A 10,357-nucleotide genomic window follows, 5' to 3' on the forward strand; every position below is an offset into this window, starting at 1 on the left:
CGAAGTTCAGAGAGTCGATTTCAGTACCCAAATTTCAGAATTCTAAGTGTTTTGGAACGAGACCCCCCTCGACGGCCCGTCGTGCCCATGACGGTCCGTCGTGGGTTCCGTCGAGTCAGCCAGTTTTTCCAGAAATAAAATCTGCAGCTCAAAACGACTAAACATGTCGTTACAGTGTTCTATCTTTCAGTGCAGACAAAGGAATCCTGTTGATAATGTATGTAGCAGCTTCTATACAGACCCCCCAGAATCTGTTTGGTAAGTGACCTTGAAGCTTAATGGCCCTTGCTGTTTCCAATAGGTGCCTGTGTTTTCTTTCTGCAACTCCATTTTGTTGAGGAGTATGTGGACAAGATCTTTGATGAACAATGCCATGTGACATAAACAGATCATAACAAGTAGCATTCATAAACTCACCTCCATTATCAGATCCAAACACCTTAACACACTTGCCAAACTGATTTTTTATCATTATCAAGAAATGTTTCAGAACAACAACTACATCAGACTTCAATCTTATCAAGAAAGTCCATGTCCATCTAGACTTGTCATCAACTAGTGTGAGAAAATATTTCATTCCATCATGAGTAGCTACTTTATATGGACCCCATACATCCATGTGTATCAAATCAAAAACAACATTTACATTGGTACTACTATTTGGAAAAGGCATCCTTGTTTGTCTAGCTTGTGAACAAATATGACAATGATCAATAGTAAAATTACTATTAGTATTGAACTCTTTGATCTTCCTAAGCACTTTCATTGGAACATGTCCCAATCTTCTGTGCCAAAGTGCTGGATCTCCAGCTCCTTCTTTTATTGCAGACATTATGAGAGAGTTGTTTCCTTGTGATATCTCATTCCAGTTCCAGTGCATCACATACAAACCTTCTTCCACTTTACCAATCCCCTTGACCTTCCCAGATGAGAGGTCCTGAAAAATGCAATGTGTAGGAAAGAAAGAAACACAACAATTTAATTCCCTTGTCAGCTTGTTCACAGACAACAGATTAAACCTGAAGGTTGGTATACACAAGACATTACTGATCATTTCAGTAGCATTCAATTGTAAACTTCCAATGTGGGATACAGTTGCTGATTCTCCTGTGGGTAGTTGTACTTGCCCTGTGCTATGTATTGTGTGTTTATTATGTAAAAATGTATGATTGTTGATCATATGATCTGATGCTCCAGTATCTATAATCCACTTCAAACAATAATTGGGATTACCTGCCAGATTAACACAACTTTGAGGATTCAAGAACTCCTTATTGCCTTGCAAAATTCCAAGCATTTGTTGAAGCTGTGTAGGTGTTGCCTTGTGTATTAGCTTCCCTAGCTGGTTAGGTATGTCACCATAATTTTCTTTCTGTCCTTGCATTGTTCTATCCATGTGAACCTTCTCATCATGCAGTCGTGAATGCATAACACTCTTTCCTGTATGATCCAATGCTTCTTGCAGCTGTACTCCTCCCGCATTGACAGAGTTAACCTTCTTCTTACCTTTGAAATTTTCTGGATAACCAATCAACAAGTAACAATTGTCTTTCACATGCCCAGTTGCATGACAATTATCACATTTCTTCAGCTTATTGCAGTTAGCCCTATCATGACCTTTCATGTTGCAATAATCACAATACAGTGTGTGGTAACTTTTCTTTGAATTCTGAGATTGTCTATTATAAAATTGTGTGGATTGATTATTCCTGGCAGTATACATAGCCAAAGATTCAATTCCTTCACTGATATTGCCTGCAATTCCTCTTTGACTTTCATCTTGGATCACTAGAGCATATGCTTGATTAACATTTGGTAAATTGTGCATCATGAGAATTTGACCTCTAGCTGATGAATAGCTATCGTTTAACCCCATCAGAAACTGCAGCAATCGTTGATACTGTAGTTGCTCAACATATTCCTTAGATTTGTTACAATCACAACTTGGTGGAGGTAAAATCGAATCATACTCATCCCACAGATTCTTCAATTTTGTGTAATAAGCAGAGACACTCAATACTCCCTGTGTTAGAGTGAATATGTTCCTATGCAATTGATAAAGTCTCGATCCATTTATCTTGTCAAATCGCTCCTTGAGGTCAAGCCATACCTGATGTGCACTAGGCGAGTACAAGATGCCACTAAGCAACTCCTTACTGACATTGCAGGTAAGCCAAGAGATAACAATGGCATTGCATCAATCCCAATTTTTTTTTAAATTGCCTTCGAAATTATTACGCAAAACAGATCCATCGATAAAGCCTATCTTGTTTCGTCCAAGTAATGCGATCTCCATAGCTCTGCTCCACAGAGTGTAGTTCTCCATTCCTGTCAGTTGAATTCCCACAGACAGAGCTCCAGGTACATCTGAAGAGCTCAAATATAGTGGATGATTGTGATCAATCATCACCAAATTCCCAGTAGCTGTCTCACCTTGTGTTCTGCTGCTCGATCCTCCCAGTGAATCATCCTCGATCGCCATGGATCAGATCCAACTGAGTCCTTCGTAAAACAGAGAAAAAAAAATGTAGAAGATGAAAGCCAGTTCCTAGACTCTTCCTCCTCCCTGCTCTGATACCATGTTAAGAAGATCAACTGATCAACAATGAAGAATAGAAGAAGAATGTAAGGAAGATCAACAATGGAGAGAAGGAGAGAAAAGAACTGCTCTAATTCCTTTCACCAAGATCACACAATACACATTGTTAAAACTGAAAAAAAACTAAACTAACTACAATGATCCTTCCAATATATATATCTATTACATTAAAGAATCAACTAACTACTTTCTAACTAATTCCTACTGACTTAATTTGTTAACTAATCACTAATAGACAGCTGTACATTTTGTTAACTGCTCAACGAGCCCAGCTCGCGCGTCTTCCTCTCCATACGAAGAATCTTCCAGGTGTGACGATCGTGTTGCTTCTTCGTCCTCCGCTCAGAAATCGGACGGGCGCCATTTTCTATCCGTTGAAAATGGTACAGTGACAACTTTCAACCTTATCTCCAATTCGAATTTCGAATTGCACTCCAAATCCATCCCAAATTTTCCCCCTTTTCAGCCCTAGTTTGGCCTATAAATATCCTCCTTTCTTCATTGTTAGAAGTTGGAAGTTTTCGAGTCGATACAAAGTGAAGGATACATTGAAATACATAGGTTTCTTTGAGGCAAAAATAGGCACAAAAGTCCACAGATATTACAAAGTGTGTTTTAGGTTCTATTTTCTTTTTCATCGAAACCTCGGAATAACGTCTCGCTGGTGAAAGCTTGTTATCTTTAGCTCGTTTGGTCTCTGTTCGCTACTCCGAAATAGGTACACTTCCACACTTTCTTTATTAGTCTTCTTGCGTGTTTTATCTTCAGCCTACCGTAAGAGTAGCTAATTTGGCTTAATGTTTCTTTTTTTTTTAAAAAAAAGTTTCAGTTTTTCAATCTTAGTATAGTTGAGATTCCTTCCGATGATAATACACACTTTGACCTGAATGTGATTTGGATATATGGGTATGAAGTGTGGAGATGTTGTTTGCTTTAGCTTTTCATCAGTGTGATAAAAACGTCACCATAGCTCAGGCTACTGCCTTCATGTTCTTTTTACTGTGATGGTTTCTTGTTAATACTAGTTTGTGTATATAGTCTTTGTTCCCACTTGGCCAGATTGATGTATGTATCATTTTGGTTTCAACTTATGGTATTATGTCCATAACTCCGCTATCATTATGTATCAATTTAACCAAGGTTATTTTTTTAAAGAAATTAATCCTCCCGTCCATGCATCATTTAGAAAACATTCATTCATGAGTATAACTTATTGTTTAACTTAGTCATTTACTTGGTGTTTGCCCATCACTGTTTTTCTCTGTGGATGTTCTTTTGTGCCTATTTGTGTGAGTGTTTAACATGAAAAAATAATGTTTCTATGATTAGTTATTTGGATGTAACTATTTTCTTCCTTTGCTTTAGATGATTTAGTTGGTTATTGCCTCCAATGTTATCTTGACACTCTAGTATAAGAAGATATCATCTTTAGTTCCCCATTGATAAATTTAGTTTTGTTATTGTTCGAAGTGGGATATTTGTCTAATAGGCGACATGCTTTGCTCTCTTTATATTTTGAGTTATGATTGCTTATTACTTATCATGGTGTGATCTATCTTATTTTATCCATGTGCAGCCTCTGTTTTGTTGTTTTATTTACTGATAACTTTATTGAATATCATGTCTTTGAACAAAGTATAATCACTTCTTTTTTTACATTTTAAAGTTACTCGAGAAGTGACCCTTTAGCATTTTTGATTGGTTTGTTTTAATTCTTATTTGTTTAGGATTATTATGATCTTATCTTAAGAAAGTATGTATTGAAGTTAATGTCTTTCCTTTAATCCTTGACATGTGATTTATAATGACCATCATGTAGCTTTTTTTTTTAAAGAGCTTGTTCTATACTTGTTTGCTTGATGTGATTTATAATGACCATCATGTAGCTTTTTTTTTTTTCGGAAAAGGGCCTAAAATACCCTCAAAGTATTGGAAATGGTACAAAATTATCCCCCATCCACCTATTGGCTCCAAAATACCCTTCTCACTCACCTATTGGCTCCAAAATACCCTTGTCATCCACCTTTTGGTTCAAAATTGACCACTTATTTAACGGTTTTAAATTTAAACTATTTAAATATTTTTTTAAATACGTGGCGCTAAACTATTTGTTATAATTTAACTTATTAGTATAATTTATAAATCAATCCACTACCCACCCATTACCAATTAAACTCCTCCAAATTAATAAACCCGTCACATTATTAATGCAACAACAGAAAAGCTATTACCAATTGAGTGTTTTTAAAAATTAGAGGTGAAAATATCGATAGAATTAAACTATCATACATTCAAGTTTCTAAATAAAAATTATCGATAAACTTAAAAGTCAGACTATGTTTATCTTAACTATCCTTACGTTTCAATTATGTGATGTTACTTCATAGGTAATTTTTTTTCAAAATAATATATTAAAGGTTTTAAAACAAATCATAAATATATATAAAATTATATTTAAAGGTGCATGAATTATTTCGGATGTATTACTTCTTTACCTTTAATAATAAATTTCTAATTAAATCTTGAAAGAGAATCCTATTGAAAGTGTCGTCCTATATAAGTGGCTCAACCTAAATTTAATTGGGGTTTCGAGTTGGACTCGAATAATTTTAGATGTCATTTTTAAGAATCTATAATTTCATCGTGTTTTAGTAGTATTTATGGCGATTTTGATATTATAATTAGATTATTAATTGAGTGGCGTTTAGTTAGTAATGAGTGGATAGTGGGTTGATTTTTAAATTATATTAATAAATTAAATTATAACCAATAGTTGAACGCCAAGTATTTTAAAATATTTAAAGAGTTTAATTTTAAAAAAATTAAATAAGTGGTCAATTTTGAACCCAAAGGTAGATGACAAGGGTATTTTGGAGCCAATAAGTAGATGAGAAGGGCATTTTAGAGCCAATAGGTGGATGAGAAGGGCATTTTGGAGCCAATAGGTGGATGGAGGGTAATTTTGTACCATTTTCAATACTTCAAGGGTATTTTAGGCCCTTTTCTGTTTTTTTTTTAAAGAGCTTGTTCTATACTTGTTTGCTTGTATGAAGATCAGTAAATCTTCTTATTCCATTTTTCTTAATTGTTCCATGATTTCTAATTCATTATCCTCATTTTTGTTGCATGTTATATCGATTCGAGTCATGAACTCTATTTCCCTCCTTGCGATCTCTTGTTCAATCATTTATTTTTGAGTCGGCCAGCCCCTGTATAATTGGTGTACAGGTGGAAGACGGTGAATAGATGGCTGGAAATTAAATTTTCCATCCCCGAAAAGTCGAAAACAGGTTGATATACCAGCTGTATACATTGATATACAGTCATAATATACGATATACAGGTACAAAAAAAAGTGGAAGTACAGGTGAAATGCAGAGAATATAAAGTTCGACGAAATAAAGGTTTCGAAAGGCCCAAAATTGATTGAACATGGCTCGTATACAGTGATATACGCAAAATGTATACCTTAAACAATTTCTAAGCAGCTCAGGTTTTGCATAAAATGGGCCAAAGCCCAATCGGACAAATCAAAAAATTGAAGGAGAGCAAGTGGGTCAAAAGGCCAATTTAATAGAGTTTGGGTCAAAAGTTTAAATTTGATATTCCCTCTCTATTGTATTTATTTGTTATTGTGTTGACTAACTTTTTTATATTTTGGTTATTATTTAATTAAATTACCGAGAGAAGTCATTTCCTTTTTTTTTCTTATGCTTAGTTAAAAAATATTTTTATTTTATTTTAATTTTCTTTTATATGTTATTTCATTAGTTGTCTTGCAACTTGAATTTATTCCCTTAGAATAATCCCCATTAGTTACTTTCCCTTAAAAATGAATAATTAGAAAAAATGATAATGATATTAAGTAAATAAAAATGAAAAAGAAACTTTCTATCCTTAGTTAAAATTTAGAAATTATTTGAAAAAGTCATTTAGTCAAATTGCCGGTCAATCACAAGTTAGCGGCCGTTCCCCCTTCTCGGAATGTACATTGAACTTCGAACCCTTATGATTTCGAACCCTTATGTTGTGGTATTGAATTCCAGTTGCTCATGTCTTCAATCAATAATTATTATCGAGCAACTACAACAACTAAGGTTGATTTAATTATTTAGTGGTTTGAATTAATAATATGAGCAGGATCATAGACAAATATTATTGAAAGGAGTCACACCTTCCATAAATCAATCTTATGTCACGGTCTTAGAGTCTTACGAATGTATCGTGCGACACTCATAACTTACTCACGACCCTTTCACGCTCTTATAAGCTCAAGTAAGTCTTTTGATGCTAGACCGCTAAGAGAATGTAAAGAAAGACTTAGAAAGATTTGGAAGGTTTGGAAGAAGGTTTTGTATTGGCTTGGAAGATTGCTTTACAACTTGCGTGATAATTAACAAATGAATGCCCCATCTATTTAAACTACAATCTACGGGCTAAAGTACAAATAAAAATTACTTGGAAAGACCCTCTAATAATTACACTTTGGTCCCTCTCTAGAATTCTCTACATATTCTAGGGATTTCTAAAGTCTTCTAAGATATTTTTTATGGCATTCTAGAGTTTTCTAGGAAATTCTAGAGTGTTCTACAAACCTCCCCACAACTCCTGATTCTTCTCCATTTTTCCAATGCCAAATTTGAACTATTAAGTGGCGCGACGTAACACTCTGCCCTACCTATTGATGCAACAACTGCATCACATCGCCACTGGATAGGCATTCGAGTCTTGTGCATGTGGGATCAATAGTCCGTTGACTTGATCAAGGCCTTCTTGCAACTCTTTCAGTTGCTTCTTTACTCCTCTAGCCTGGCCTTATGATCTTCCTCCTTCCTACGAGGCAATCGCCTTGGCGATTTCTTTGGCATCACAACGATGGACCCTTTTGCACCATTGTCTTCTTTTGAACTAGCAATGGTGCCTACAAATGTCGACTCTTCCTTTATTAAGGCCTCTCACAAGCTACATGGTCGTTAGTGTACTTGTCCTTCCGTCTTTCGTACCTTAACCAGAGGCACTATACATGATCCTTCTTGATCCATGATCAAAAGTTGTTGGAAGTAAGGATCTATCACTGCGTGACGCTCTTGGAAGAAATCTTATCCTACGATTATATTAAAGAGATCCAAAGGAGAGACAATGAAGTAGGTTTTACCTTGCCACTCCCCTAGCGTGAGGCTTACCTATGCGTAACTCCACATATGGGAGGCGGTGGTGCATTGACCGTTTTGACTTAGGCTTTACTTGGACTGTAACTCAGCCCCAAACTCGTTGTTACTGTCTTGGTAATGATATTGGCCTCTGCACCCGTGTCTACCATAGCACGAGTGGATCTTCCATTGATCGTGATGTCTACATTGCGTGTTGTATTTTTTTTATTTCCCTGGCTGCTTCGTGATGGCTCCGCATAGTCCTATCAAGCCCAACGGTGTCGTCTATACGCCTTATCCTTGCTCTTGTGCATTCTTCTCTTTCCGCTCTCACATGATAGCACCAATGTTCTTCAGTTCAGGGCACCTTGCATAGTCGTGCGACCCATCGCATATGTAGCAATCTTTCCTCTTTGTAGGATCTGTCTTTTTCTCAATGTTGCTTTAACGTCCAAACTTCTTGCCATTAGACTTGTAGGTATCATGATTCTTGGGATCTGGTCGCTGCTCCTCGACTTCATCATGATCTCCCCCAATATGGTCATGACTACCTCTCACCTCCTCTTCGATTTTATCAGGATTTTCATGCCTGAATTCTGTCAAAGCTTCGCCCTGCGTGATGGCTTTATTGATAGCCTTGACCTGTCAGCATTCCAACTCCGTCCTGACCCAATTTTAAAGCCTATCCATGAAGTGGAAAAACATATCTTCATCCGTGAGGTTGGGAATCTGAAGCGTGAAGGTGGTTGAACTTCTTCATGTACGCCTGAGTGTGCCTGTCTGCTTCAACTCCCTAACTTGTGCTTCACCTCATAGATGATGTTGTTAGGAAATAACGCCTTCTTGAACTCCACTTGGAATTGCTTTCAAGTGTCAATGGTGCAAAGTCACTTCCATATTTCCAACTCTTTATGCCTCCCCACAACATGACTGTCTCCAAAAGATACAACACAACTGTGTTGATTTTGTTTTCATCGCTCTTCACTGGTTACACTTGAAGTAATTCTTCAAGTGCCACAAGAAATTCTTCACCTCTTGTGCGTCACGGACGCATTTGAACATAGGTGGCTTGGGAGCCTTGACCTTGGCCTCTTTATCTTGGTTAAGCGACGATAATTCTCCAACTGTCACGCCCTCATTCAATGTTTTTATCTCGGCCTTCATGGTTTCAATCATGCTCAACGCCTCCATGAGCCGTCACTCCAAGGAAGTGATAGCCTTCTTCATCTCAAACTCGGCATGTTGGCGTCCCTCCAACTGTTTTTGAAGATTGTCGGTCTCCTCAAGTGTGAAGTCCTCGAGAGTCTTGAACTTGTCATTGATCACGTTCAAACACCGGCCTAATATCTCCACGCCTGCCTTGCTGTTTCAAACTGTGCGACCCATTTTTCTCTAGCAGTGACGTCGATGGCCTCCTCGCCAAGTTCATCGTCACTTGGTTTGGTGGTCGAAGGTGGGTGAGATGTTAGCACCTCATTTGGTGTAGGGTCGAGCAACATTTCCTCATTACTCTTTTGGTCCTTTTTTTCCTCGCGGTTCTTCTTTCTACCTTTCACACTGACATTGGTAGTGCTAGCGGCGTTTATGTCCCCTTCGTTAACCATTCCCTTAGTGAAAAAATCTTTGTTTTGATACTAGATTATCACGAAATAAGAGTCTTACTGATATTCTGTGCAACACTCGACATCTTATTCACGACTCTTTCACGCTCAGCTTAAGTCTTTTGAAGCTAGATCACTAAAAGAACGTAAAGAAAAACTTAGAAAGATTTTGAAGGTTTGGAAGAAAACTTTGTATTAGCTTGGAAGATTGCTTTAAAACATGCTTGATGATTTACAAATGAATGTCTCATATATTTATACTACAACCTAGGGGATAAAGTGCAAATAAAAATTATGTGGCAAGACCCATGACATCCTAATGAACTAATAATAAAACTGAAAGCAATAAAAGGGATCATCTGGAAGCAATGAGGTTCATCACAAAACTCTGAATGCTCAACTGGATCAACGAGGTGCTGGATGCTGATCCTAGTTATTTTTGTTTGCATCATAAGAAGATATAGGTCAAATGAAATCAATAAATCAAATGTACGAGTATGTGAAGGGAATTCTAAAACAAGGCACAAGCTTGAAAATACCTAAAGATCTTACCTAGCTCAACTCAACTCAACATAACTGAACTCATTTCAATATAAAGAAGTTTAAAACAAGTGTAATATAAAGAAAAGAAATGTCAACTTTGTGTGTATGCAAGGATACATATACATTTGAAATGTATCTAAAAATACAAATAAACTATGTATATAAGAATACAATTACTTTTGTAGGAGTTTCTCTAACCTACAACCATCACGTAAGAGCTATTGTGATGATACAATGTTTTTGCCTCGCGCTGCCAGTGCCGTCATATACCTAGTCGAGGGTATAAAACTGGAACTACTAAGTGGATCCACTAATATATGCTAAAAATCACTAAAGGAATCATCTAAAAAGTATGACCCTTTCTATTGATGGTGGCTACATAGTTTATAGTGGATCGGAGCTGTATGAACTCTTCCCCATATCGGTGCTCAATACTGCTCCCAAAATAAACTAGCTCTTTATGT

General features: G+C 36.7%; 1 long non-coding RNA gene across 1 annotated transcript; it reads left to right on the top strand.

Annotated features, from left to right (window-relative positions):
• Window positions 1–2,868: 2,868 nt before the first annotated feature.
• On the top strand, window positions 2,869–6,301 carry LOC114077278. Its single transcript, XR_003578404.1, has 2 exons — window positions 2,869–3,317; window positions 5,828–6,301. It is a non-coding gene; the product is annotated as an uncharacterized LOC114077278 (long non-coding RNA).
• The last annotated feature ends 4,056 nt before the right edge of the window (window positions 6,302–10,357 follow it).

This window comes from Solanum pennellii, chromosome 5, assembly GCF_001406875.1.
Source record: "Solanum pennellii chromosome 5, SPENNV200".
Classification (NCBI taxonomy): domain Eukaryota; kingdom Viridiplantae; phylum Streptophyta; class Magnoliopsida; order Solanales; family Solanaceae; genus Solanum; species Solanum pennellii.